This window comes from Polistes fuscatus, unplaced genomic scaffold (genome assembly GCF_010416935.1).
Source record: "Polistes fuscatus isolate 324 unplaced genomic scaffold, CU_Pfus_HIC Scaffold3, whole genome shotgun sequence".
In the NCBI taxonomy this organism is placed as follows: Eukaryota; Metazoa; Arthropoda; class Insecta; order Hymenoptera; family Vespidae; genus Polistes; species Polistes fuscatus.
Genome location: NW_025113107.1, coordinates 1,457,490 through 1,468,812, shown reverse-complemented (window position 1 = coordinate 1,468,812; position 11,323 = coordinate 1,457,490).

Genomic DNA, 11,323 nt, shown 5'->3' with positions numbered 1-11,323 from the left:
TTTTGAACGTTAATAATCGTAAAAGGAAACATTTACAAATATACGTTTATCTTTCGGTCATTCATTTTGTCTGTTATAATTTTGACTCAGTGGATTACATATTTAAAGTTAATAAAGTAAAAGTAGGCATGCGCTCAATATGCTAAAGTTAGGCATCTTATAGGTACATGTAAAATAAAAACATTGATTTTTAGATTACATTTTCGAAACGAAGGTATTCGTCATCGATGAGGCATAGGTGACACACGAATCATAAAATTTTCATACTGCATTTGCAAAATAATTTTTTTCAATCATTTACATATTTCAGATCGTTGAATAAACGGAACACATATGTATGTAAAAAGGATATAATAGGATAAATAGAGTACGCGTATTGATTTTATATTTGTTGGTATGAGATAAACAGCACATTGAGCCGACTTTCCCGGAAGGTATTATACACCAATAAATTCGTGAGGTAGCATATTTCAAGGCAATAGTCAGAGAGGTACGATAGGAGAAAATACAAGCTCATCGGAGATTCCCTGGGGCTTGGCTCCATGGGATATATATATTCGCTTTCTTCCGCACTTCCGGACAAGCGAGGCTTTCGCCTTTCGTTCAAACCCCAGACGCAACCCTACCTTACCCTTTCTTCCGCCATCTTACTCTGTATACTTTTAATGGCCCATCGTAAAGTACAGGAAAATTAAACATTCATATCGGTGCAAATTCAAGAGTAACGGCCCTTGCGAGAAAAGGGGACTCCATTTTTTCTCTTCTTTTTTTCCTTTTCCCTTTTCCCTTTTTTTCTTTTTCTCTTTGTCTTTTTCTTCTTCCTTCTTCTTCTTTCTATATATATATAGTCACAAGGGAATCAGTCGTTGCACTTGGCCGATCTCTCTTTTAAAATCAACCCTTCTCTCTCTCTCTTTTTTTCTCTTCCTTTCTTTCTCTCTTACTTACGTTTCTGCTACAGGCGATCTTTTGCACCTTTCTTACTTTCCTTTTTTCTGTCACGTACTTTTATTTTCTCGTATGTTTTTTGTGTCTTTTTTTTTTTAAAGATAGTCGGTAGGTAGCTATTTTGAGAAGCGAACCAACGGAAACACGAAATCGAAAAATTCGAAGTAAGAAGATAAAGAAAACAACAAAATGTTAAGTAGTATGTAATGTTTTTTATGGAAAATATTGGTTCGCTTTGGCGCTTAGCAATTAGTAAGTTTCTTGGAAACATTTATTATCATTAATGCTCGAATTATCGGACGAGATTAAAGTAAGCACGGTTGGACCTTTCCACGTTCAGCCGATTTAGTAGCCGATTTAGAAGCCGACTTTCTGGTTTGCTTATACAGGAAATCCGGGATTTGACGCATCGAAGCCGCAACAATAATATTACTTCAAACCGCTACGTTGATTTCCATATTACGCTCGTGACATATCTCGTTCGTTTCTCTCTCTCTCTCTCTCTCTCTCTCTCGATAATGTTATTGTTAGTGTTTAACAGTTATCATGGAATACAGCAGATCAGGTCAAAAGCGAGAGGAAATGGATGGTCAATAAGCGAGACACTGGTTTTAGCAACCGAATGACATCTGTACTGGAAACTAACGGATAAGTTCTATGGAAGTTGGCATAGCTAAATATACGAATGGTATATTGTAATATATCGAATAGAAAATAGAAAATAAATGATGTGTTATGGTTAAAGCGCTTAAACACTGGATGGTGAAAATTCACAGTTAGAGATTGCCGATTAAAATTTGTGGTAATTACGTAAATGCGATTGTAGCGTATCGGATGCTAACGGAGAAATTGTAATTGCCGCATTAACATCGTATTTACAGTTATGCATATAAATATATGCGTATGCATGCGTATGTATATACGTATACAATATACAGATATTTTTTTCTTCAGGCAAGTATTATACAAACTGGTGGCATACGTCGAGCATGTTTTATCTTTCTCTCTCTCTCTCTCTTTTTCTCATCTTTCGTTTTGCTTATTCTCATAATTTGAAAAAAATGCATCGCGTTGCAATCGTATCAAAAAGTAATTACGGGACGTGTAAATGAGTCTGCCGGTGGAAGTTTATTGCATAGGCGATTAAATTTGTGCACCGGTGTTCTCGTTGCTCGGGAGAGAGAGAGAGAGAGAGGGAGAGATAAAGTTGAGGGGTTCGTGCGTTGCCTCGCGAATAGAGACGTAAAGGGGTTGAATGTACGACTCCCTCGACGACGAATCCTACGTACCTATCCCATCCACTTTTCCAACCACCCACCAACCAACCAACATAGCCGACCCCTCTTCGCGATTCTTCTCTTCTTCATTAGTCGAAGTACCATTATTATTATGTTTATTCCATCCAGCTGTGGTAATCAAATTTCCAGTGGTTTGCCGAGGTTTACGGAGAAAAAGGCGTACGCTCGGATGATTTTAATTGGTTCGTCGCTCTAATACCTACGCATTGTTGTTAACGAAATTCGCCTATTGAAATGATTTCATTTTCTCGAGTTATTATTTAACGAGATGACTAGACCAAGTTTGTTAATACGAATGAGGCCCTATATTTTATAATCTTTTAACATTCGGATCGAATTTCAAGACTCTCAGCTTCTTCTTCTGCAGAAAACAATTCTCGAACGTATGTGCATTCCAAATGGACGAACTCTCTCTTTCTCTCTCTCTCTCTGTCTCTCTCAGTACCTTCATTCTAGTTTTACTCTAGCTGTTTTCTCTTGTTTAGTAATTTTATTCCCGTTAAATCGATAGTTTCCGAGAGATATCACTCGTCAGATAATTGATAACATCGGAGATAACACAGTTAGAAATAAATTTATTCCATATATATATATATGACACTGGAGCTCTTTCAAATGAATTTCAAGGAAAATCGAGAAAAGTGTTTCCTTGTATCACTTGAGAAGTAATTTAAAAAGATTGACGTCCGATATATATATTTTTCGTCCGTAGAATGAAGAAGAGAAAAATAAACGTACGGAGTTATTGTGCGAGGAATAAAATAAAAGCAAAAACAGAAACAAAAAAGAAAAGAAATAAAAAGTAACGTCAAGAAAAAGAAGAAACGCATCTTGTAATAAAATGGCACTTTTTACGGGAAATGCAACACGAGGAGTGCTCGATATAATAAATGCATTTTCGTCCAACGGATGGCACTCATCTTTGACAATTTGCATGCGTAGAGCATGCACGATACGTTCGGCAAAGATAACTCGGGTATTTCGCAGAAGCAGTCTATTAACTTGCGAAATTACGAAAAAATGTTGAAGCAAATAAAAAGAGAGAGAGAAAGAGAGAGAAAGACAACAACAATGAAAAATATGGAATAACGAAAGAGATGGGAGAAGAGAATGATGAGAGGAAATAAAATCGCTCTGGGCCGGGTTTGTGCGTAAGCCGTCATTATAAAGCCATTTACGATATATACGCTCACGAGGACGCCGCGGTGCAAAAATATCTACGTCAAACACTTTCTTCCAGGTATTCATGAGTCGACTACGGTCATGCTAATGTATTCGTATTATTTGAATAAGAGCGACACTGGTCGAGCGACTCGGCTGGTGATGGTGGTGGTGGTGGTGTTCGTGATCATTGTGGTGGTACTTTTTCTTTCTCATTCTTTCTTGCTCGTTCTTCTTTTTTAACCCCGTCGAAGAACCTTCCATGTACTTACACAGAATCGAGCTTACTGCCTGGACGACTTTTTCTCTAAACAATTTCACGACACCACCACCACCATTATCGTCATCGTTGCCTTTGCGCTTTAATTTCGCATTCAAAACTAACTGCGGTGGGACCTCGCTGTAATTATAAACTCGACGTTGGAACAGAGAGAGAGAGAGAGAGAGAGTTATTTCCTTCGATGCTGCCTTCGTCTTTAAACCACCAATGTCTGGGGTTTTCAAGGTACTAGGATAAACGAGAGAACTCGTCTAAAGCGTTTTATCCAGTCGGATCTTACAAGAGAAATGAGTTCTTCCGATTGCACGTGCGTTATCTATAAACGTGCATTACGTTTATTTCAAAAACACTGAGATAGATAGAACGAGTTGACGCTAGGTGTTTTTGGAAAAAAGAAATAATCGATTTTCAAAGCGATCTTCCTTTCTTAATTGTTTCTTAAGAGAAACAGCTGTGGCTTTAAGAACATAACGGTGCTGCTTCTGGTCTTGTTCGACGAGTGTCGTGCAACTTGTTACTCGAGAACGTAACACGGCGATAAGGTTGACGTTATTTGGCCGACACGTCGTGTTCGAGAAACGCGTGGAATGATTTAGTCTCACTGAGATACCAAATACGTAGATACGTAACATAACATCCAACAAATTACGATTTCTCGGTATTTGTCGAAAAATAGTCATCACTTTTCGTCGAAAAGGAAATTCCGATCGGATCGTAGATTTTAATCATTGCGATATCGCACGGATTTCGACGAGTTGTACGTGTAAAATATTATTTTTGCTTTTTCCACGATGAAAAGTTCTCTTTTGAAGGAGTACTTGAACGCGGAATAAGATGAAGATTTAGCGATGGTGGTGGTGGTGGAGGAAAAGGAGGAGGAGGAGGAGAAGAAAGAAGAGGCCAAGATACAACTGCCATCGGTGCATGATCATAAATTTTCGAGCATTCTCAAATGTGTATCGTTGCCAACTTGAAAGTAGGTAGGAAAGTATAGCGCACTACTTGAAAAACATCAATATCTCGACATATCGAATGACAGATACGTTCCTACCTTACATCGATCCAACTGGACGCGGCCATGGTGGATAGATAATGATTCGTCGAGTGATGTTTACTTTAAACTACTTGCAACCCTCCTCGTTCTGCTAACATACTACTAGAGAATAATATTCAATATTGATTTAACGAGATACAAAGGGTCCAGAGAATGAGAGAGAGGGAGAAATAGATAGATGGGTAGGTCAATGTATAGGCGATGCTGAAAGCGATTTATCAATGATTTTGAACAAATACTACTTGAGCGTATCATGACTATCAAAAAGTGTTAAACATTGACAGTAGGAAATCGAATAGTTTATCCGTTTGCGAAGGCCCATTGATGTACCGCGAATTCGCCAGAATTACAGGAAAGCCGTAGGCTATGTTACCGCAATATATTGCATATGTGTGTTTCGTGCTTGTAATATAATATCTCGAATATTTTAATTATTATTCATGTTTCGTAGAAACATCCTTTTTATCATTGAATAACTTTTTTTTGTTAAAAATAATTTTGTTAAAATAGAATGAACACGTACAGAGTTACTCGTATAATTTTATAGAAATTAATTATTCCGGAGGAAAAAGGATGTTATACTTCGAACGACGATGAGAAGACACTGTTAACGAATTTATCGATAAGTTCTAAATGTGTATTACTCAAACAGTAACACAGTACGTGTATTCTCTCACAGTTCCTAAACGTATACCGGTGAATATAGTACGAGAAGAGATCGAGAAGGGATGGATGGATGGTCGTAAGTGCAATAGCTTACACCGGCACGAATTCCTCGCGTTACTCCGAGCTAAATTCGTTCCGTGTTGCGCTGCCTTATACGTATGTACGTAATAGCATTTACGTATGCATGGAAACGGTCACTTGTAAGTCAATATGAGTTTTCGATGCGCTAGCTTGCTTCCTTGCGGAGAATGGAATGGTGAATTGGGTAATGTTTTAAAATAGATAGTACTGCAAGAAATATCTTTTTCTATATTTCTCTCTCTTGATACATATATAGAAAACGTGGGGTTAACATTTGTATACTTTTATCCTAATGAAAATTTCGAAAAGCTAAATTAGTTAGAATTAAATTATCATTTTCATAGAATATAAATTAGAAAATTATTTGTAAATTAGTTTTTCATCCAAATGGAAGAAATATCGAATACAATGGCCAGGACTGAAAAAGAATTAAATTCGTACAGAGAAAATGGTGGAGTATTTTTAACGGTCTTACTGTCTTAAGGCGATGAATATAAATATGCATATCTCGTTTCGTCTCTGGCGATTACTTTTTAACCTGAAATTTCATTTCCAGTTGGAAGTTGTAACATTCGCATGCATAACGATAGTTCTAGCCGGTGGGTAAGTCGAACTTATATAGCGGACCACCGTAGGAACTTTGTTACATTGAATTAGACAGCGCCGTACAGATTCGCGATTAGTGCAGATGGCAGTGGTAACGGTAGCGCGAAACTTTACGGACTCCTACGAACCTAGTAGAGTACGCTGCATTGTTCCAAAAGCTCAACAATGCCGGGACAGTAATACCACTGCGTGTTTCGTACCACGATTCATCTTTTTTTCTTTCGTTTTACAGCAAAAGAAATAAATTATCATTTTTTACATTGTACCAATTGTACAAAAAGATCCGAGAAATTAGAGGATAATTCGAAGTTTTTCTTTTAGATCCTTTTGCAACGTTAATTAATTGACATGAAAGATGATGATGATTATGATGATGTCATATAAGTAATCGATAAATACTTTTTTCTTTTTGAGAAACAAATTTAACTATATATTTTACCCCTTGTTATTTTTTCCTCCGGTATGCGAGTTAAAACACGAGATAATATGCATAGAAAGTAGTTTCATTTGAAAATATAAGAAAGTTAAGGTGCACATGCGAACACGCGTGTGTACGTATTTACGATTTAAATTCAAAGTGGTGGCTTTCAACGATATAATAGCGACATGATTGCTACGCAGTTCTCGTAAAACGTTATTTCTTCTTTATTCTCTTCCATTTCGTTTCTTTTATTTTATTTAAAAATAAATAAATATATATGTGTATATATATATATTTCTGTATTTGTACGATCAGGGAAAGGTAACTTTTCTTTTGATACGAAATTCAAGCTGAACATTTATTCGACGTACGCTCGATTAAAAGTATATGCTTTTAAACAAGAGTCAATTTTAGTGTCAATTAATATTCATGATTAGTGATTATTAATCGTCGCGGACGATACGTTGAATGATATCTAGACTGCCAAGTGCATTAAAATTAGCCAACGTGGCGTAGAAAATGTTTAAAATTATCGGTAAACATTGAATAAAATAGCTTTCGAGTTGAAAAACTGTCGGACAGACGCCAGTTTAGTCTCGTTATTTTTCTATTTCCGTAGCTATTATGTGACATTGTAGAAGAATCGCTAGTTTATTCGTTGCTTCGGGCTAGAATAATAATATCTGACGTCGTTGACGTTCGAAATAAGATATTCTCGAGGATATAACTAAAAAAAGGGATGAAAGAAAATCACGCGATAAAAACTGCCAAGAATATTGGATGATAACATAATCATCGCCTCGATTTAATTTGTCCTGAAATATGTAATAAAAGAATTGTCAATTTTTTCTCTGAATTTTTTTAATCAAGACGTCGTCTAAAAAAAGTTGCATAAAATTGTTCTTTGGTTTTTCCTTTCAATTAATAGCCTAAAAATAATTTCGGTATCTATAAAAAAGAAAAAACGATCGCTCGGGATTGTTTGAAATCGCAAAAATGCGCATCGTCACTTTTTGAATTATAGAATGTGTTAAAAAAACGAATAGAAATTTAATTATTTCACGAACGGGGACAATCATAGCCGTTAAGGGTTTCGAAGATAAATGAAACCAAAATATTTGGACAAGAGTTTGACAAAGGACAATAAAGTTTCTATTTCTAGGTGTTACCTTACAGATCGAACTCGAGTATCGCGATGATCGTTGACAAATGATGGACAAGTTAAATTTTTATAAAAGCGTGATCCCATTCGTAAAGACGTTTAATTCGTTAAAAATTTGAAAATAGAAAGTAAAACGTCCAAAAAAAAATTGATCGAAGTATATTAAAAATATAATTTTTTTCTTTTTAAAAGAGTTAAAAAAAAATATTCCAACGAAAGGTGGTTAAACTTTGTCGCATTCTTTTTTCAATTTTTCTTTTTTTTTCTATAATAATTTGAAATAATTCTTACGTTAAGTGCAAATAAAATAATCATACGTTATGAGTGAAGAATTTTGTAGGTACCTGTACCAGAGCAGACGAATCGTATCACTACAGTCCAGTAATAAAAGGTGTATGATTTCAAAGATGGAACAAAAATAAATGGAAATATGGAGTTGTCGTCCCTTTTGCGTAAAGAGCGGGGGGGGGGCAGAACGCGTGGAAAGCTGTTGTAAGGTGATACCAGCCGGTTGAACCCTTGACGCTCGATGCCGTTGCTGTTCTCGTTCTCTCACTTTCAGTACAACATAGGGAGGAGCAAATAGGATAGGATTTGTTATGACGTGAAACTATTCGAAACACGATCTGAAAAAGGGAAGGGTTTAATATTTTGACAAGGGTCTTCCGTCCTATATGGATACGCATTATTGCGAGCATTTCCTGTAACAATCGTTTTATAAGATCATCGTTCGTAATCGATTCCGACGTTCTATCGAAGTAACACCTCTTTTCTCGGATCGTTCGCACTTTCTTACGAATATTCCGAGATCCTGCGGGACTTTTATTCGATCTACTTTCTCACGCTATTATTCGACACTTCCATGATTGAGAAAAGAGGGATATCCTATTTTCTCAATCGTCTGCTTTTTTGGGGGGTTTTTTTTTGGTCTATTTCAAATAATTTCAATCTCCGCGATTGAAATATTTAAAATCTTTCCATATTAAAGATAAATTTAGGAAAGGAAACGACGAGGATTTTAACTTTGTTACTCGGTGTTGAACTTGGCCGAAGAGATGCTCTGCGCGCATTTGCAATTTTAGTATACTGCCGGTAAATATATGTTTAAATACATATAACATAGTAAATACATAGCTATATTGTAGTGCTCTGCGGTAATGTTCGTGTAGAAGCAGACAGGGATGTATGCGTACAAGCAATTTATTCGACGCGACGATAACACTCAAAGTGTAGCGATTTAACAAGACGCGTTGTTATTATGCGACGACTCAATTTTCTCATATTTACATCGAACTTGAACGATACCTTTCATTTAAGTAAATCTAAAGATGCGTCCTTTGAAATGCATGATGTACGAGTAAAAGATATATATATATATAATATAAAACAGGAGTATTCATGAATTGAGAAAGAAGCAATTTGTTGGGAGAAATAGGAAGCTCTTGTTTCTAAGTCGTATTAGATACCTTCCTAACTCAGGCAACCAGGAGAACGAAAAGGTGGAGAGGGTTGTAGTGCGCGGAAACTCACAAAGCAACTCCAGTGGTACGGTGGACTAAGCACGGCAGAGATCGATAACACTTTCCGCCGGAAACAAAGTTTTAGCGACCTAGCTAACAAGAGGAAATGAGGTATTATGGGATACGCAGATCGGGAAAGGATTAAGTCTATCTTGCAAGAGAAGATTTACCCTTGAGGATTGTCTCATCGTGAACCGATCGTACGTAAATATCTAGGTGGCTGTCTATCTATTGGTATTAGTATTGGTTTATATGCAGTACCATAATCCTAGAGCAATAGAAACCCCACACTCCTTTTGGGAATTGCTTTTAGATGCAGATACTTTGACTTTCGACAAGTGGCTCTTCTGATTCGCGCTAACCTTAGCTTAGCCAAACCTCTAGTTTCCCGATTGTTTTTAGACCTAAACCTCGTTCACGGATTTACTCAGATTGTGTCACTTTGGATTGATCGAGGTACCCAGAACCACAAGAGTGGATACGGATTATCTAAACCTTAACTAAACCCTACTTTCTATCATCTATTCGCTTGGTTAATGTTCACTACGAAACTACTAACTCTCACCATCCTAATTTCATCAAAGCCGATGACCAAGAGCTTATCAATTGTTGTTTTGTCTCGCGACGTCTACTTTCATTGTTTTTTTTTCTTATTTGGTCTCTCTAGGTACCACGTGGCAAGGATTAGTTGCAATCAATGAACTCGAATAAGTCGCGATCGTTGAAATTAGTATCGATTGAAAGTTATCGATTGGTAACGTTGATTATAGGTTCACTTTTACGCACACGGCACACGGAATTCGAGATTACGTTGAAATTTCAAGGTACTTTTGTTTCCCTATTTAGTAACAGCTAATCGCGGTTAAAACAAAGTTTTCGCCTAGCTTCGAGAGATATCGAACGGAAATTTCAAATAATTGTGCAATACAGGGAGGAGGAGGAGGAGGAGGAGGAAGAGGAGGTACCCTCGGACAGTTTCGTAGTAATCGTTAAGCCCCCACGGCGTTTCTGCCTCATGAGAGTTAGAATAATCCTGGGTAGGAGTAGGGAAAGGTTTACAACGATGGAACGTACTGAAGGATAGAAGAGGAGGTGGAGAAGAAGAAAGGTAAAGAACAGCAACGATGGAGAATGGAATGGGTTCCTATATCCGGGCTTCGAATAGTGAGAAAGAGAGAAAATAGAGAATGATTGGGAGGGTGGGAGGGAGGTAAACGAGGAGACAGAAGGAGCGAATGAAAGAGAATCGTCGAAGGATCGGTTAGTACAAAAGAGAGGTCCGGACAAAAGAGAGCAGGAGGATGCGTCTGCTAGGTCGAGGCCTTCGAAACTCGCTCCAATTGAGCTTCAATAATTTGTGGCCCTGCGCCAATGCGTTCATAAAAGAAAAAAAGAAATATACATACGTATATATATATATTTGCAAGGTCGACTCGAATTGAAGGGATTCGAAGAGTAGAACTACTGGTGTTGGTACTTTCAACGTGGACAAATAAAAAGAAAGAAGAAAATTTCACTGTGAAAGAGGGGAAATACTGCTTTCCGTGTAGTATAGGCGGATGGCGGATGGATATGGGAAAGGGAAAGGGGGAGTGTTGGAAAGTTTACACGCTCGGACGGTGATGTATGGAGATTGCGCGTGCGTGACTTGCTTAACATCGTCCTCGTACGATCAGAAAGTTTGGCTATTTCTGTTCTTCTTTTTTTTATTTTCTTCTTATTCTTCTTCTCTTTCTTCTTACCCTTACATCGATAATCAGCCCCCTTTTTCTCGGCTCATTGGTACACTTCTATGATCGTGACTGATGTTTCATCCTAGTCTATCATCCGAAACTATTTTTCGTTAGTTCATCTTTCATGATTGATACATTCGTTCAGATTAAATTTTCGATCCTTCAATTCGTTATAGTAGTAGTAGTAGGTCAAACATTAAATACTTGTCATTCTTATTATTCATTTTATAAAAATTCTTATTTTTTTTGGAAAATTAACTTATCGTTAGGATATAAGTAGTTTAAGTATTAGTTGTATTTAATGGTATTTTATGAATACCTCTACAGATAGAAATAATTAAAGATTTATTTTTTCGATGACACTTTAACATAATTGTTTCTTTGCACGGTTCT